Source organism: Equus asinus, chromosome 21 (genome assembly GCF_041296235.1).
Source record: "Equus asinus isolate D_3611 breed Donkey chromosome 21, EquAss-T2T_v2, whole genome shotgun sequence".
NCBI lineage: Eukaryota > Metazoa > Chordata > Mammalia > Perissodactyla > Equidae > Equus > Equus asinus.
Window position 1 is genome coordinate 10,148,486 of NC_091810.1, and position 18,857 is coordinate 10,167,342.

Here is an 18,857-nt window from a genome sequence, read left to right on the forward strand (position 1 = left end):
GTGTCACCTGACTTGTGGTTCACTTAGCGTAAAAAGCCTTTTCCCTGGAGACATTTGTTGAAAACAATTATAGGTACTTCATGGCTGCCTGAGGCATTAACAATAGTTGTGGTAAATAATACACTAATCAAAAAGCCTAAAAGTAACAGCTGGGCAATGAGCTGCCTATATGGGTTTTGAAAAACTTCTACACACGCCTGGGAACCTAGACGACCACCCATACGGGGCTGGGCACACGCTGAGGAAATACCTGAGACCGCCGGGCTCTCCCCTCGGGCTGCCCGGAGGCTCTGCACAGGCAGGGGCGGAGGCTAAAGCAGAGTTGTCAGCTCCCCAGTGAACACGGGGCTACGCCCCAACACGCACACAGTGCCCACAGCAAAGACGGGGAGACTCAACAGCTCCAGGCACGGTGCTCAAGGAAATCTAACCAACCACGACCTGCCCACTAACCAGGACTTTGGTGGCAAGGCACAACGAAGAACACAGATGGAAGAATTAGTTCAGAAAAGTCACAAACAGCTATGACAACAAGCAGCAACACCAAGAAACCCTGAGAAGAGGGGAGAATCTGATTTCTAGAGTTGTCACAACATATTAGTTTAAGGTCCAGTTTTCAAAAAAACACTATGGCCCATACACAGAGAAAAAGCCAATTAATAAAAATTATCTCTGAGGAAGCCCAGACACTGCACTAACTAGATAAAAACTTTGAGTCAGCTATTTTAAACATGTTCAACAAAAGAAAATAATATGTTCTAAAGAACTAAAGTATGAAAATGAAGTCTAACCAAACAGAGAATATAATAAAGAGATAAAAATTATTTTAAAAATAATCAAATAGATATTCTGGAGTTGTAAAATATCATAGCTAAAATGTCAAATCCCCTTGAGGAGCTCAACAGCTGATGTGAGCAGGCAGAATAAAGAACCACTGAACTGAAAGACAGGTCAACAGAGATCCTCTAATCTGAAGAACAGAAAGAAAAAAGATGAAGAAAAATGAACAAGTCTTCAGACACCTGTGGGACACCACAGCACATACCCACTTATGTATAATGGGAGTCTCAGAAAGAGAAGAGACGGAAAAGGAGGGCTGAAAGAATATTTGATTACATGATGGGCAAAAACATTCCAAATTTGATTTAAAAAGTTAATCTCCAGGATTGGCCCCTTGTCCTAGTGGTTAAGTTCAGCACACTCTGCTTCAGCAGCCCAGGTTCAGTTCCCAAGTACAGACCTACACCATTCATTGTCAGCCATGTTGAGGCAGTGACCCACATACAAAATAGAGGAAGACTGGCACAGATGTTAGCTCAGGGCCAATCTTCCTCAGCAAAAAAAAAAAAAAAAAAAAAATTTAATTTCCACATTCAAGAAGCTCAACAAATTCCAAGTAGGATAAACTTAGAGAGATCCACACCAAGATATACCATTATCGAACTGTCAAAAAAAGGTCAAAGACAGAGAGAATCTTGAAAGCAAGGAGAAGAGACTCATCATGCACAGGCATTCTCAACAAGGTTAACAGCTCACTTCTCATCGGAAATGATAGAGGCCAGAAGACATGGGGATGACATAGTCAAAGAGCTGAAAGTACAAAACTGCCAACCAAGAGTTCTACAAGCAGCAAAAGTACCCTTCAAAAATGAAAGAGAAATTAAGTGATTCCCAGGTAAACAAAGACAAAGAATCTGTCACTAGCATACCTGCCCTACAGGAAATACCAAAAGTAGCCTTCAGGCTGAAATGAAAGGATCTAGACAGCAGTTTGAATCCAGATGAAGAAATAAAGAGCTACATAGGCAAATATAAAAAACAGTATAAATGTATTTTTTGTTAATAACTCTTTTTTCTCTTATCTGATTTAAAGACAACTGCATAATGCAATAATTATAAACCAGTGTTGATGGGCACACATGTGTAAGGATACAATGTATGTGACAATAAAAGCACAAAGGGGAAGAAGACAAAACTACATAGAAATAAATTCTTTATATACCAGTAAAATTAGCTTTCTATTATTTTGAATTAGAATGTTATAAGTTAAAGTGCTAACTGTAATCCTCAAGACAACCACTAATAACATATACATATATATATATATATATATATATATATATATTTACACACAGACACACATATATATATATATAGACAAGGGAGTAAAAATGACACACTAGAAAATATCCATATAATACAAAAGAAGGCAGTAATGGAGGACAGAGGAACAGAAAGAACCATAAAACATAGAAAACAAAAATGCCACCCAAGGACAGGAGAATACACAGTATCATCAGGTGCACATGGAACATTCTCCAGGAGGAACCACACATCAGGCAGAAAATAAGTCTCAAATTTAAAAGGTTTGAAATCATACAAAGTATGTCCTTCAACCACAATGGAATGAAGTTAGAAACCAATAATGAAAGAAAATTGGGGAAATTACAAATAGGTAGAAATTAAACAACACACTCTTAAATAACTAACGGGTCAAAGAAAAAATCATAAGAGAAATCAGAAAATTATTTGAGATAAAGGAAAATGAAGATACAACATACCAAAACTTATACAATCCTGTGAGCACAATACTTAGAGGAAACTTATAGCTGTAAATGCTGATGTTAAAAAAGAAGTTCCCAAATTAATAATCTTTCACCTTAAGAAAAATGAGAAAGAAGAGCAAAATAACTCCCCCTCCCAAATGTAGAAAGTAGGATGTAATAAAGACTAGAGTGGTAATAAATGGAATAGAAGAATACAAAAAAGAGAAAATCAACAAAATCAAAATTGAGTCTTTGGAAAGATTGACAAAATTGACAATCTTTTAGCTAGACTGACCAAGAAAAAAAGAGAGAATACTCAAATACTTGAGAGAACATTACTTCCAAATTTATAAATATAAAAATAATTATGAAGGACTGGCCCAGTGGCATAGTGGTTGGTTTGCATGCTCCACTTCAGTGGCCCCGGGGTTCATGGGTTTGGATCCCAGTTGTGGACCTGCACACTGCTCATCAAGCCATGCTGTGGCAGCATCCCACATGCAAGGTAGAGGAAGACTGGCACAGATGTTAGCTCAGGGCCTGTCTTCCTCACCCAAAAAATAAATAAACAAACAAATAAATAAAATAATTATGAGGGGATACTATGAACAATTGTATGCCAAGAAATTAGAAAACCTAGATGAAATGGAAAAATTCCTAGAAACACAAACTAACTCAAGAAGAAATTTAAAAATTTCAATAGACCTGTAACAATTAAAAGATTGAATTAGTAATAAAAATATTCTCATAGAAAATGTCCTAAATCAGATGGCTACACTGCTGAATACCAAAGTTTAAAGAAGCATTAACACTAGTCCTTCACAAACTCTCCCAAAAAACAGACGAGTAGAAAACACTCCCCAACTTGTTCTATGAAGCCAATATTATCCTGATATCAAAGTCAGACAAAGAAAATCCAAGAGAAAGAAACTACAGACCAATATGCCTTATAAATATAGACACAAAAATCCTCAACAAAATACTAACAAACGTCTCCAGTGGCATATAAAAAAGGCTTATACAACATGATGAAATGGGATTTATCCCAGGAATTCAAGGTTGGTTCAATACATGAAAATCAATCAGTGTAACACACTATATTAATAGAATGGAGGGGAAACATGATCAGCTCAATAGACTTAGAAAAAGCATTCCAACACTCTTTCATAATAGAAACACATAAAAAAACTAGGAATAGAAGAGAATTATCTCAACTCGATAAAGGGCATCTATAAGAAACCCACACTTAACATACTGAATGGTGAAAGATTGAAAGCACTCCCCCTAAGATCAGGAACAAGACAAGGATGCCTGCTTTTGGCATGTCTATTAAAAACTGTACTTGAGGCTCTTGCCAGTACAGTAGGCAAGAAAATGAAATAAAAGGCATCCAGTTTGGGAAGGAAGAAGTAAAACTATCTCCAGTTACGAATGACATGATCTTGTACATGGAAAATACTAAGGAATACACACACACACACAATTATTACCGCTAATAAACAAGTTCAGCAAGGTTGTAGAATACAAGATCAATACCAAAAAAAATTTATTTCTATATACTAGCAATGAACAATCCAAAAGTTAAACTAAGAAAACAATTGCTTCTGCAATAGCATCAAAAAGAACAAAATACTTAAGAATACACTCCATAAAAGAAGTGCAAAACTTTTACCCTGAAAACTGTAAAACATTGTTGAAAGAAAATTTTAAAAACCAAATAAATGGAAAGATATTCTGTGTTCATGGATTGGAAGACAACAGATGGCAATACTCTTCAAATTAGTCTACAGAGTCAACGCAATCTCTGTCAAAATTCCAGTGGCCTATTTTGGAGAAAATGAGAAGTTGATCCTAAAATTCACATGGAAATGCAAGGGACTCAGAATCCTAAGCAATCTTGGAAAAAAGAACAAAGTTGGTGGACACACACTTGGGGATTTCAAAACTTAACTATGAATCTACAGTAATCAAGACAGTGTGATACTGGCATAAGAATAGATAGAGATCAATGAAATAGAATTTAGAATCCATAAATAAACCCATGTATCTATGGTCAATTGATTTTCAACAAGGATGCCCAGACTATTCAACAGGGAAAGAAGAGTCTCAACAAATGGTGCTGAGACAGCAGGACAGCCACATGCAAAAGAAATTTGGATCCTTACGTCAAACCATATGCAAAAACTAACCCATAATGAATCAAAGACCTAAAGTCAAAGACCTATGAGCTAAAACTATAAAACATTTAGAAGAAAATATAGGTAAAAATTTTGGTGACTTTCCATTAGGCAACAATTTCCTAGATATGATATCTAAAGTACAAGAATCAAAACAAATTAGAAAAATTGGACTTCAAAATTTCAAAGTTTTGTATTCAAGAAAGACAACCCACAGTAGGAGAAAGAATATTTGCCAATCACATATCTCATTGGGGTCTAGTATCCAGAATATGAAAATAACACTTAAAACTCAAAAGTAAACTCAATTTAAAAGTTGGCAAATGAGTTGAATATTTATTTCTCCCAAGAAGATATACAATGGCAATAAGCACATGAAAAGATGCTCAACATTAGTTGTTGGGAAAATGCAAATAAAAACCACATTAAGATACCACTTAGCATAATGTGCTCAAGGTTCACCCATGTTGTTGCATGCATCAGTACTCCATTCCTTTTTATGGCTGAATAATATTCCATTGTATGGAAAGACCACATATTACCTATTCATTAGGAAATGAACATTTGGGCTCTGTCCACTTTTTGGCTTTTATATATAATACTGCTATGAACATTCATGTGCAAGTCTTTGCGTGAACATGTGTCTCCTATTCTACTAAGTTGTACATTTTAAAGGGGTACATTTTTGGTATGTGATATATCTCAAAAAATTTTTATGAATCATTTGTGGAATACGGTCAAGGAGCAGAACACTATCAGCCCTCCCGAACTCTCTGAGCCCCTCTCCGAAAACAACTCGTCTTCCCCATCAGAGAGGACCACAGTCCTAACTCTGGACATGACCATTCCTCAGTCTGATCTATTTTTTCTTTAGTTTTACCAACGAGGAATGCAGCCCTAAAAAACACAGTAGTAAAAAATTCTTACTTTGTAATTTAGATCAATAAAATCACACTCCATTTATTCTTTTCATGTCTGGTTTCTTTCCTTTGACAATAAGTTTCTGACAGCCATGTTGCTGAATCCATTTCATTTAATTGCTGTAATCGTATGAATATACCATAATCCACTCATCTGTTCTACTCTTGAAGAACCATCCCACGTTACTTTCCTTCCAAAGTAAAAATAACTTGATTGTTTTTATTACAAAAGTAATGTGTTCATGAGAAATATGATTTAGACCATATAAAAAAGTATAAATAAGAAAAGTTAAATCACCAATTTACTGCTCCAAAATAACTAATGCTAAGTCTAGTGTATATTCTCTCAATGTACACACACTCACACACACAATATATTTTTTTAAATCAATGTTTTAGATCCTGGGGTTTAATTTGATAAAATGTATATGTCCTTGCACCCCTATTTTCAGTAGAGGTGTCATTTGTTTACCTTCAGAAATAAAATGGCCAGTTACTTTACCAGCAAAATGAGTTTATTCAGGAATAGCAGAGGAATTGCGACTTGGGACATGAAAGCTATGGCAAACTAACTATGTGCAGCGAACAGAGGGGAGCGTCTTTCATAGAGAAAAGGGGCGGAGTCGGAAGGGGCTGCTTTGAATGAAAGTCCGCTGGACGAGGCCAGAGTTTGAACTTCTTATTGGCTGAGCGTGGTGACAGCTGCTCAGCGGGTGAACTGTTGCCGGGCAGAGGGGTCTCCCCTCTTCCTGCTGGGGTGGTGACTGAGCTGCCCCCTCCCCGAGCTGTGCAAGAAGCTGCGACGGCTGGCACATGCGTGCGAGCTGCCCCTGCAGGGCTTCTTCAGTCCAATTTAAATGAGGTTTTCCTTTACTGCTTTCAAACATGTTTATGCCTTCTCTTGGCATCCTTGATAGTTGATCTCAGCCCGTTTCCAGCAAGGAATGAGGCTTCCTCCACCCAGTGGCTGGGAAAGCTTTTTTGCCACAGGACTTTTAAATTCAGAAAGAGCAGAGGGAAGAGCCCACCAGGGATATGTCCGTACATGTTTTAACTTGTAGTCGAAAGTAGCCAAAGGTCACCAGCACCCTGTCCCCATCACAGGGACGGTGCACTGTGAGCAGCGGGTTTGTCTGTCAGGAGAGGAGATTCTGGGCCTGTGAGGAGAGCGTGAGTGAGCAATGAGGAAGGGGGCAGGGGGTGGGGGACGCCTCATGTCTTCAGAGGGCACCCTTGAAGGCAAAAACAGTCACCCACCAGGCCACAGAACCTGGGCCACGGCAGGCTTCGCTTGTCTCAAAGGGGCAATAAACCAATGAAACAAGTGGGGGAATTACTTACTCTGACAGGACTTGCACCTTCCTAAAGGCCTTGCAGCAGCCCAACCCCAGGGGCAGGAAACTCTGCACCTCTTGCCACACCAGGCCCAATGATGCTGGCCACACCCCACCCTCTGCCCCGCCCACGGGAGCTGGCCTCACCTGGCTGGCCAAGGCCCATGTCATTCATTAGGACTGGAACCCATGCTCCACCTTTCCAGGAGCCTCATTGGTCTCGACCTTCTAAGCCTGACCCCTCGAGCAGACCAGCCACTTTTTTAAAATGCTTGTCACATTCTCTGTAGCAATGCCAATAAACTGAGCCAGGCCCACACATGCGAGGCCTGGCCACAGTGGGGAGGCAGGTACCAAAGAGGGAAGGAAGGAGGGCAGGGCTCCAGTCCTGCGACCGCTGCAAGCACCCTACAGAGCTGTCAACAGGGTCTCCAGTCCCCATTCTGCTTCTCCATGTGTCTCCCCTGGAACCATGGGGAGAAAGGAGCATAGCAGAACAGGGTTGGGGGGTCCTGGGTCCCTGCACCCCTTCAAAAGACAATAGACACAGCTGCCAATAATGCACATGGTGGTTCTTTAACCCTGACAAGACTCTAGGCAGATCTCATTATTCTTGTCCCCATTACATAGCAGAGGAAACCAATGATGAAGAGGGTCAAGAGAGCCAGCCTCTCCCTGTGCCCCTGCAGCCCATCTTAGCCTTCTTGAGGACTCACACCTGCAAGGGTCTCCTCTCTCCTGCCTCCTCGATTTCTCCCCTCCACCTCTGTGGGATCATCTGAGGGGGCTCAGAACTTGCCCTAGGATTTGCTCAAGAACAAGCTGCTCTCTAGCATTCACCCCATTTCTCTCCTCCCCTTCAGGACGCAAGTACACAGAGACACATTCCCACTGTCTCTATGTCCCCACCTCCCTCTCTGTGCTCATGCTCATCCTGCACAAACTGTCCTTGCCAAGGCCAGCAGGCACCTGCACAATGCCAGTCCCCCCGGGACCTCAGTGTGCCTGACATCTTGGCCAAATTCACTGCGGCATGAGACACTCAAGGACTTGAGATGTGCCCACTGTGGCTGTCCCACATCCTTGTCCCTCCGCTGTGCCCCCACCCTTTAGCCCCTGTTCCTTTTCATTCCTCTTTATAAAGGCCAGGCGATGCTGCTGGCCTTCGAGAACAATGCCCTGTTCTCCAGCCTGACGCCAGCTGTACTGCCCCGCTACTCCTGCTAAGACTAGAGGAATTTTGACCAATGCCTTCCTGCTGAAGTCCATGACACGTCCCATCCTCCTTCCCCAAGTTACAGCACCCCTTCGGAGGCTTCCTGTGCCCAGCATTCTAGGATCAAGTCTGTTATCGCTGCCCTGGCTGATTTTCTTTCTTGTGGGTCTCTTCAAGATCCCTTCTTCTGGCTTAGGGTTGCCAGATTTAGCAAATAAAATGGGACATACATATGCTGAAAAGCGATTCACGGTTTCTCTGAAATTCAAATTTACCTGGCCATCCTGTGTCTTGTCTGGCGGCCCTTCTGGGCTTCCACACACTGCCTCACCTTCCTCCTACTTCACTGGCACTCCTGTCTCTTTTCTTGGCACTGCTTATCCCCCTGATCTCTAATGCTGACACTCTAGACTCTGTCCTCATCTCTCCTGTCCACAGCCTGTGTCTTGACCTCATCCAGTCCCACAGCCTTAAATGACAATGATGTGCTGTTACCTCTCAAATTTATGTCTCTAGCTCAGACCTCATCCTGGAATCACAACTTGGAAAGCCAACTTTCTACTCAGCTGTCTAAGAGGCATCTTGAATATTGCAAGTCTAATGCAGAACTCTCCACTTCCCAATTCTGTCTCTCACAGTCTCTTCCTTCTGGTAAAAGGCACCATCATCCACTCAGCTGGTGAACATAGGAGAAAGAGCCTGGGATACAGGAGACATGAAGATATAATCCTTCGGATTTTATGCATGTCCATATTGTTTGGACTTTTCCCCAGCGAATGCGTGCTATTTAAAAAAAAAAAAACAACTATTTTTTTATAGCAGTTTTAGGTTCATGGCAAAACTGAGAGAAAGGTACAGAGATTTCCCATATAACATATGCATAAACTCCCCATCATCAACATCCCCAGCAGCGGGGGACATTTGTTACAACTGATGAACTTACATTGATACATCGATATCACCCAAAGTCCACAGTTTACATTAGGGCTCACTCTTGCTGTTGCAAATCCTACAGTTTTGGAAAAGTGTATAATGACATGGACCCATTATAATATCATACAGAGTGGTTTCACTGCCCTAAAAAATCCTCTATGCTGCACCTATTCATCCCTTCCTCTTCCTGCATGTACTACTTTTTTGTATTTTTTTAAGCAAGTAACATTTACAAGCAAAAGTATCAGAGGCCTACTATCCTCTATGCATCCTGAGAATCAGCACTTCATCATTCATCCAACAAAGAATGTTTCGTGCCCTCCTTTTATGTTAAATATTTTCTTGGCATCAGGAATACAGTGAAAAGCAAGATAGATAAAGGTCCTGCTCCTGGAAAGTTTATATTCTAGAGGCACAAATAGGAATAAACAAGAGAACAAGTAAATGCACAAGATAAATCCAAGTATGAAGAAAATTAAATGCTACAGTGAATTGATAGGGACAATCTGGGGAAGGTGGAGGGGACAGCTCAAAGGAATAATCAGGGAAGGCTCCAGAAGACAGGGTGACATTTTTACTGAACCTTGATTGACACAAAAGGTGCTAACCACACTAAGGTTTGGGGGAAGAACCCTGCAAGCAGAGAGAGCCGCAAGAACAAAGGCACTGGGGTGAGGGAAACTTGGCACTTCTGAGGAAGGAGAGGCACAGAGCTAGACACGTCTGGGTACAGACAGTGAAAGAGGACGGCAGGTAGTGAGGGCAGGGCAGAAAGCAGGGCCACCACGGGGGCGTCACAGGCCAGGCAAGTGTTCATCTTTCTTCCTCACAGTGAGGTGAAGGCACTGGAGGGCTCAGAGCAGGAGATGACATCATAATGTATTATGTTTTCAAAAGACTATTCTGTGCGCTTCCCACTAAAGGGAATCAGGGCCCATGACTGACCCCAGGTGACCCTCATGGAGCCAAAAATTCACCCAAGCAACCCATAGAACATTGAGAAATGATAAAGAATTGTTATTTTAAGCCCCTACATTTTGTAGTGCTTTGTCATGCATCAAGAGATACCTGAGACGTTCCCACTGCGATTCCAAAATAGCTGACCTGCTCTTCTCTGGAGGGGAGAGTGGGGAGCCAGGGCCTTCCAAAGCGTGTGAAAAATCTTAGCTGTCCACAACATCATGTATCTGAAGGACATTGGGAATGTAACATCAAGTTGCTAAAAGTCAATGTGAACTCTAACCTTTAAAAAGGATGTATTTTTCAGCTGACACTTCCAAAAGTAGTCCAAAACAAGAGAACTTTCACCCCCTGGGGGGCACCCCCATGTGCCTCTGGCACTCAGATTTTGGTCTCTAATACTCAGAACAAGGACTCTTGGAGGACAGTGAATCCCATAAATTGGGGCAGGAGAAAAATCAAGATGGCTCTGCAATATTCTGTTGTTGCCAGAAAACCAGATACTTTCAAAGGCATCAGAGGAGGGGCTAAAATGAATAACAAAATTTAAACAGGCAACCACTGTCAAACAATTACAACTTCAGCATCCAATAAGAATAAATACAGTATAATTCCACCACTTTATGTGTTCAACCCACAAAGAGCCATGAGTTCATTGTGATATCAAAAGTGAAAAATTAGGGCCAGCCCCAGCGGCTAAGTTCAGCACACTCTGCTTCAGAGGCCCAGATTCAGTTCCCAGGTGCAGACCCACACCATTCGTCTATCAGTGGCCACACTGTAGCAGCAGCTCATGCACAAAAAGAGGAAGATCAGCAACAGAGGTTAGCTCACTGCAAATCTTCCTCAGCAAAAGAAAAATAAAAAGTGAAAAGTTATAATTAATACAAAACATAAAAAATCAATAAAGAGTGAATAAAACAGTAGACAAAATCAGTCATTAACTAAAGTCAATCAAGGATGAAATAGCCCATTACAGAGCCTTTCCCTTATTGATGCTAGGAAGACAGTTATCACTGCACAGCCAGGCCTTTTGTAAATCTGATCGCATCCGTGTCACTTCCCAAAGAACAGACGCATCTGTGATGTGTGTGTGTGTACGCGAGGAGTTGTGGAGATTAACAAAAGAAACCTTAACAAAATCAGGTTCAGGAAGGCCTGTAGGGGAGCTCTGATCCCCATGACACATCATCAATTACTCCAAACGGGAAAAGAGGACACTTGTACTTCTGACAGGAAGTAAAACTACTTTACTGCTGAAGGAAGACTTCTCTCCCCACCTGGCAGTAACTCAGCCAATGAGAAAACGCCGCAGCTCAGCCAATGAGAAGCTGTTGCTGCTCTGAACTGTTACTTTCCCCCAATGGACTTTTGTTAGAACAGCCCCTCCCACTCCCCCTTTTCCTCTATAAGAGCAGCTCCCTCCCGTGTTCTCTGGATTTGCCTATGCCTCACCACAGCATGCACATCCCAAATTGAAATTCTTTTTATTATTGCAAAATAAACTCACTTTGAGGGTAAAATAAAATGCAAATATGCTTTTCAAGCTAACATATTTGGTGTCAAAAAAGTGAGATCCAAAGGAGACAACCACCAAGAGGTAGCAACCCCCAGAATCAACCAAGCCCCTGTGCTCATCGCTGCTGTGAGCTGCCTCCTGCTTTCGCTCTGGTGAGTCTCTTCCCAGATTCCCAGCTCCGCTCCCTCTGCATCCTGAGCTCTCTGACTTTATTTGGGATCAGGAGGCGTTGTCCTCTTGGGGGAGGGACTTTGTCTCTCCAGGTTCAAGGCTCTGTCCTTGGGTTCAAGGCTCCATCCTGGCTGAGGACTCAGTTGTTTTCTGAAGGTGGCACAGTTCCTTCAGGGCTCAGGCTGAGAATCCAGTTTTCTTTGGATTTCAGGTTCCTTTTGGGATCAGGGCTGGAATCTGGCAACTTTCTTTTGTTTATAGATTCCTTTGGGGGTCGGGGTAGGACTCTAGCAACTTTCTTGGGTTTTCAGAGGAAATTTCAGAATGGGATCCCAGCCATCTAAATGTTCTGAGGGAAACCCTCCTTCAGGGACCCTGGCTGGGTTTATGCTTAAGAACTGTGGGCCCCTGACATGGGCATTTTTAACCAAGAGGGCAGAACTGGCTGAGAGTAGTCTGCAATTACAATGGCCATTATGGGGAACTTGCCATCTCCCCAACTCACTTTTCCTAAACCAAACTGGAAGACCGTGGCTCTAAAATTAAGCAAAATGAATGGTATGTCTATCTTCATTGGTACCTGGAGGCCTCTGGACACACACAGAGCTCTAAATCACCTCGCTACAGGACACCTTGTCTAAATTAGCCAAAATAACTAAAAAACGGAGAATAAACTGGCTTCTGAAGCCTCATGTTCCCTTCCCCACTCTTTCCCTCAGGCACCTTCTTGTCTTCCCAGACCCCTCTGTCTCAGGCTCCACCTCCAGCAGCCATCCTGTGCCTGGCTCCACCCCAATACCATTTTCTTCTCTTCCCCTCTGGGAAAACCTGCGCCTTTAAAATCAGACAAGCTGAGGATTCAAATGATACACCCCAATTACTAATTCTAAGTTAACTGGAACAAATCAACAACTAGAAAAAAAAATTTAAATAGCAATTACCCTAGACTCTTTGTCTTTGTGGTGAGGAAGATTATCCCTGAGCTAACATCTGTGCCTATCTTCCTCTGCTTTGTACGTGAGATGCTGCCATAGCGTGGCTTGATGAGCAGTGTGTAGGTCTGTGCCCGGGATCTGAACATGCAAACCCCGGGCTGCCAAAGTAGAGCACACAAACTTAACCACATCACCAGGCTGGCCCCCTAGACTTTTGATAATCTACAAAATGACTCCAAAAACAGCTCTACAAGGATCCTCATAGCATGCAAATAAAAACCTTTAGTAAAAGACTTTGACCAACTAAACAAGTTACCTTAGTCCTTCTGCCAGAAATACAATTTGGATCCAACTATTCCTTTGAGTTTTATATTCTTGCACCTGAGACACAGCTAAAGTTTTAAAGTAAAAGCTTTGAGATCTATGTTGATGTTTATTTTTGTGTCTGTAGATGTAACAGCGATGTGATATTTTTCTACCTCCAGATGGTATTGCTAAAGTTGGTTTGTAAAGAGCTCTACTTAATTGGCTTGAAATTAACTGCTTATAAATTATGTATTCCTAAACCTCAGAAATATAATGGAAACTAACCCAAGTGTTTTCAATTTTACATAATCTAGGATTAATCTTTAATAAGTGAAAGGCAGCTTAAGGTTTTCAGTGTGAAAAACAGGCGTGTCTTCCGAGTTGTTAGTATTGGGTGTAAGGGAAATGTGCAACTTTTTTCTCTGCCTGAGTTTACTAGTTAAGAAGGCTCATGCTGTTTCTGTTACAAAATTTGTCAGCAAGAAAGTAGCTTAAGATGATGGTTGGCTATTTAATGTCTAATCCAAGCATGATTGCTAAAAGCAAGTCATGAAAATAAATGTGAATAAGATCAAAGTTTATACTAAGTTAAACTAAATAATGGATAGTCACTGAATGTCTAAGTCATCTTCCAAACAAGATACGATGGTAAAACATCAGTTAATGAAGATGGGTTTATCTTCTTCTGGCTTCCTATTGCAAAGAAGTGAAGGATAAATTTGGGTCTGTTGGCAACCACGTCTTGTGTCACATTGAAGAACTGCACTATTCAAAAGGACAGATACTCCTAGAAATTATGAAATGTATTTATAAATCTTCCAGTCCACAATTGCTTATTTCTTAGTGTTCACTAGGAACTGGGGATTCTAAGGGCTAAGAATTCTAATATGTGGAACTAAAGCAACTAGAAACAGAATGAGAAACACTCTATATACAAAGAAAGAAAGGTGTGTGTTTCGTCAAAAGAAGGTATGAGGTATGGAAATGCATTGTTGTGAGAAAAACAGAATGATTTTGTCCTAAAGAGAGGCTGGCTATTTCAAATGGAAAAAGGAAAGACATAAGACAAAATCTGAATGTAAAAGAAAGCACAGGACATTTGTGGAAAGGAATCTTGGGAAAAGAATTTTATGAGCAGTCAGGACTAAGATTAGAATGAATAAATTTTAGTATCAAAATAAGCTGATACAAATTTAAAATTTGGCTTTCTTTTCTGTTGAAAGGACAAAGTTTTCTTGGGCTATTGGTCTGCCTTTGATAAACTGTGAAATCTTCTTTACCTTGAAGTAATATGCCTAGAAAATAGATATTTTATGTTTTATCAAAGTAACTTCCTGTTTTATTCCTATTAGATCTCTAATTACTTATGAAAACTGAGTGTTCTTAATATTGAAAAAGTAAAATTTTGCTTACAACTATGTAACTTTTCCTATTTGCCTTTGAAACCTGTTATTGTTACTTTGATCAAATAGATACTTAAGTATTATACTGTGATGATCTGTGATCCTATTTGGTCAAGTGTCCAAACATTTTTGATATTCTTGACAAGCTTCCCAAAATATTCAAATTCTAAATGATAACTTTTTGACCTGGATATAACTTTGGGATTTTCCATAAGGCACCTAGGACATCTCAAAAGACATATTCCCCCTCTTTATAAAAAGAGAGATATTACACTAATGAGGCTTATTTGCTATGTCAAATTACACGAGAAGCACTGTCACATAAGCAATAATAGACCCTTTTAGATTATACTGTATCTGTGAGTCTTACTAAAAGTGTTCAAGAAATTGTATGAAATTCCTAAAAATCTGATATATCCTCATATAAGGTTACTACCTATAATTCTAGTTACTATCTAAAAATATACGGCACAAAAATAACCAAATTTCCTGGTCAACTGCATTTACCCATTGCCTTTCTAAAAAGTCTTTTGTACAGTGACGTGAGCATCATGACAGAGTGACAGTTCCCTGTGTCTCTCCTCTAAGTTATATCTAAATGAACATCCAGTAGCCAGCAGAGGATTCTCTACGCAGCATAACAAGATGCCTGCGAGATCCACACACCTGTACACATGAAGGTGGGTGTACTGGCCTCCCAGGAAGAAGCATAATTAACAGAGTGGGATCCTCCCCCATCCTGGCAGCAGCAATCCAGGACGAGGATCCTCAGACAGAGGCTGGGATGACTGTGAATGGAGGTAGGGACAGTCCAGCCCATGCACAAGCACTTTCAGAGTGGCAGCCTGGCCAGCAGGTGTGCCCACTCTGCCACGGCAGCCCCACCTGTGCATGTGCTCCCCACCAAGTCACAGCAGCTTGGCCCCTGCAAAGGTGCCCCACCCACCGAGTGCAGCAGCCCACGGGACCTGCCCACTGAGCACAGCACCAGGCCAGTGTGGAGGCACCCCACCCATGCAAAAGCAACCCACTGAGCAGAGGGGTCCCACTCACAAGAGTGCACCAGCCCACCCAGCAAACATAGCAGCCAGCACTCAGGAAGGCACCCCACCTGCACAAATGCAACCCACCCACCACATGCAGCAACCCCCCTGCACAAGCACAACCTGGCAAGCAGCTGTGGCCAGCCCTCATGAACTCGGAGCAGCCCAGCCAGCACAACTAGGAACAGACAAGGCAGAGACAGAAAACATCCCCTGCCTCCCCTACAAGCAGTGGCAAGTGGAATCTGCGATCAGACTACCACCAATGCACCGGCAGAGGATCAACTCATCATACACCATGAACTACACCAACACTGCAGGATAGAAGGGAAATGATGCTTCCAGGCACCAAACCTAAGCCACAGAAGACCACAGTCTAAATGACAGAGAATTCAAATAGCTGTCATTAAGAAACTCACTGAGTTACAAGCAAACATAGAAATGAAGTTCAATGAGCTCAGGAATAAAGTTAATGAACATAAGGAATACTTCACCAAAGAGACTGAAGCCTTCAAGAAAACTATACAGAAATTCTGGATATGAAGAACACAATTAATGAAATTTAAAAAAAAAAAAAAAACTAGAAACCATAAAAAATAGAGCAGAACTTTGTGAGCAGAGAATAAGTGACCGAGAAGACAGAAATCTAGAAATGCTTGACCTGGAGGAGGAAAGAGAACTAAGATTTTTAAAAAATGAAGAAATTCTTCAAGAAATATTTACTCAATCAGGAAAAGTAACATAAAGATGAAAGGTATCCCAGAGAGATAAGAGGGGAGAAAGGAGCAGAGCTTATTGCAAGAAATAATTGCTGAGAGCTTCCCAAACCTGGGGAAGGAGCTGGACATGCAAGTACATGAAGCCAAGAAAACTCTAATTACATCAACAAAAAGGCCTTCTCCAAAACATACAATATTAAAACTGTCAAAAGTCAATGACAAAGGAAAAATACTAAGGGCAGCAAGGCAGAAGAAAATAACCTACAAAGGGCCCTTCATCAGGCTTTCAGTGGATTTCTCAACACAAACCTTACAGGCTAGGAGAAAAGAGAATGACATATTCAAAATACTAAAAGATGAGAACTTTCAGACAAGACTAGTCTATCCAGCGAAAACATCCTTAACATACAATGGAGAAATAAAAGCTTTCCCAGACAAACAAAATCTGAGGGAGTTCATCACCACCAGACTTGCCTTACCAGACATGATAAAGGGAGCCCTTATACCTAATACAAAAAGGCAAAGATTTACAAAGCTTTGAGCAAGGAGATAAATAACAGACAAAATCAGAAAACTGCACCTTTCCACCAGAATACTTTAGCAAACAATTATAACATACGAGATAAAGGAAAAGAAATCACCAGAAATAACCATAAGCAATTCAATTTAGCCACAAACTCACAACACAAAAAATAATTTGCAATGACAATAATTCAGAAGGGGAGAGGAAAGGGATGCAATATGCTTACGCTAAAGTAGATAAAAGGCAAACAGAAAATGGACTATCTCATCTATGAGATCTTGTACACAAACTTCACAGTACCCACTAAACGAAAAATCAGAGCAGAGTCACAAATCCTAAATAATGAGAAAACCATCAAGGAAAACCACCAAACTGAAATGTCAGTCAGAAATACAAAGAAAAAAAACCAACGGAAATATAGAACTGGGAAATGAGATAAAATGGCAGTATTGAGCCCTCATATCAATAATCACTCTAAATGTGAATGGATTGAATTGACCAATCAAGAGAGAGAGAGTAACTGGATGGATTAGAAAACAAGACCAAACAATATGCTGCCTCCAGGAAACACATCTCAGCTCTAAACACAAACGTAGGCTCAGAGTGAAGGGATAGAAGATGATACTCCAAGTAAATGGCAAGCAAAAGAAAGCAGTTGTAGCCATAGTTACATCAGACAAAGCAGACTTCAAGGTAAAGAAGACAATGAGAGACAAAGGGAGGCAGTATATAATGATAAAAGGGACATTCCACCAAGAGAACATAATGCTGAGTTATGAGATCCTCCTAACACAGGAGCATCAAAGTACATAAAGCAACTATTAACAGACCTAAAGAGAGAAATTGACAGGAACACAATAATAGCAGGGGACCTAAATACCCCACTTACATCAATGGACAGATCATCCAGACACAAAGTCAACAAGGAAACTGGACTTAAATGAAACACTAGACCAAATGGACTTGATATATATATAGAACATTCCATCCAAAACCAGCAGAATACAAATTCTTCTCAAGTACACATGGAACATTCTCAAAGACAGACCACACACTGGGGAAAAAAGGGCAAGCCTCAACAAATTTAAGATTTAAATCATATCAAGCATCTTTTCGGACCATAATGATATGAAATGGGAAATCAACTACAAGAAAAAAGCTGGGAAAGTCACAAATATGTGGAGACTAAACAACACGCTACTGAACAACCACTGAATCAATGAAGAAATCAAAGGAGAAATTTAAAAAGTACAAGGAGAGAAACAGAAATGAAAACATAACATACCAACTCTTTTGCAATGCAGCAAAAGCGGTACTAAGAGGAAAATTGATAGCAACACAGGCCCACTTCAACAAACAAGAAAAATCTCAAATAAGTAACCTTAAACTACACCTAAAAGAATGAACAAAGCCCAAAGTCACCAGCAGGGAAATCAAAATTGGAGCAGAAATAAATGAAATAGTGACTAAAAAAACAACAGAAAGGATCAATGAAACTAAGTTCTCTGAGAAGATAAACAAAATTGCCAAACCCCTAGCCAGACTCACTAAGGAAAAAAGAGAGATCAAATAAATAAAATTAAAAGAGGAGAAATTACAACAGATACCACAAAAACACAACAGATTATAAGAGAATACTATGAAAAACTAAAGGCCAAAAAATTAGACAATCTAGAAGAAATGGATAAATTTTTAGACTCATACAACCTCCCAAAACTGAATCAAGAAGAGACAGAAAATCTGAATAGATCAATCACAAGAGATTGAAAGAGTAATCAAAAACCTCCCAAAACACAAAAGTCCAGGACCAGATGGCTTGTCTGGAGAATTCTACCAAACATTCAAAGAGGATTTAATACCTATCCTTCTCAAACTAGTCCAAAAAATTGAGGAAGATGTCACACTTCCTAACTCATTCTATGAGGCCAACACGACCATGATACCAAAACCAGAGAAGGACAACACAAAAAAGGGAAAGTTACAGGCTAATATTGTTGATGAACATAGATGCCAAAATCCTCAACAAAATACTAGCAAAACAAATACAGCAGTACATTTAAAGAATCATACATCATGATCAAGTGGGATTTATACCAGGAACACAGGGATGGTGCAACATCTGCAAATCAATCAACGTGATACACCACATCAA

At 40.6% G+C, this 18,857-nt stretch overlaps 1 protein-coding gene across 7 annotated transcripts in view; it reads right to left on the minus strand.

The window, feature by feature from the left end:
• The window catches only part of SLC41A3 (solute carrier family 41 member 3), a 77,174-nt gene that overhangs the window by 48,577 nt on the left and 9,740 nt on the right, over window positions 1-18,857 (minus strand). The gene's annotated exons all lie outside the window — the stretch shown is intronic.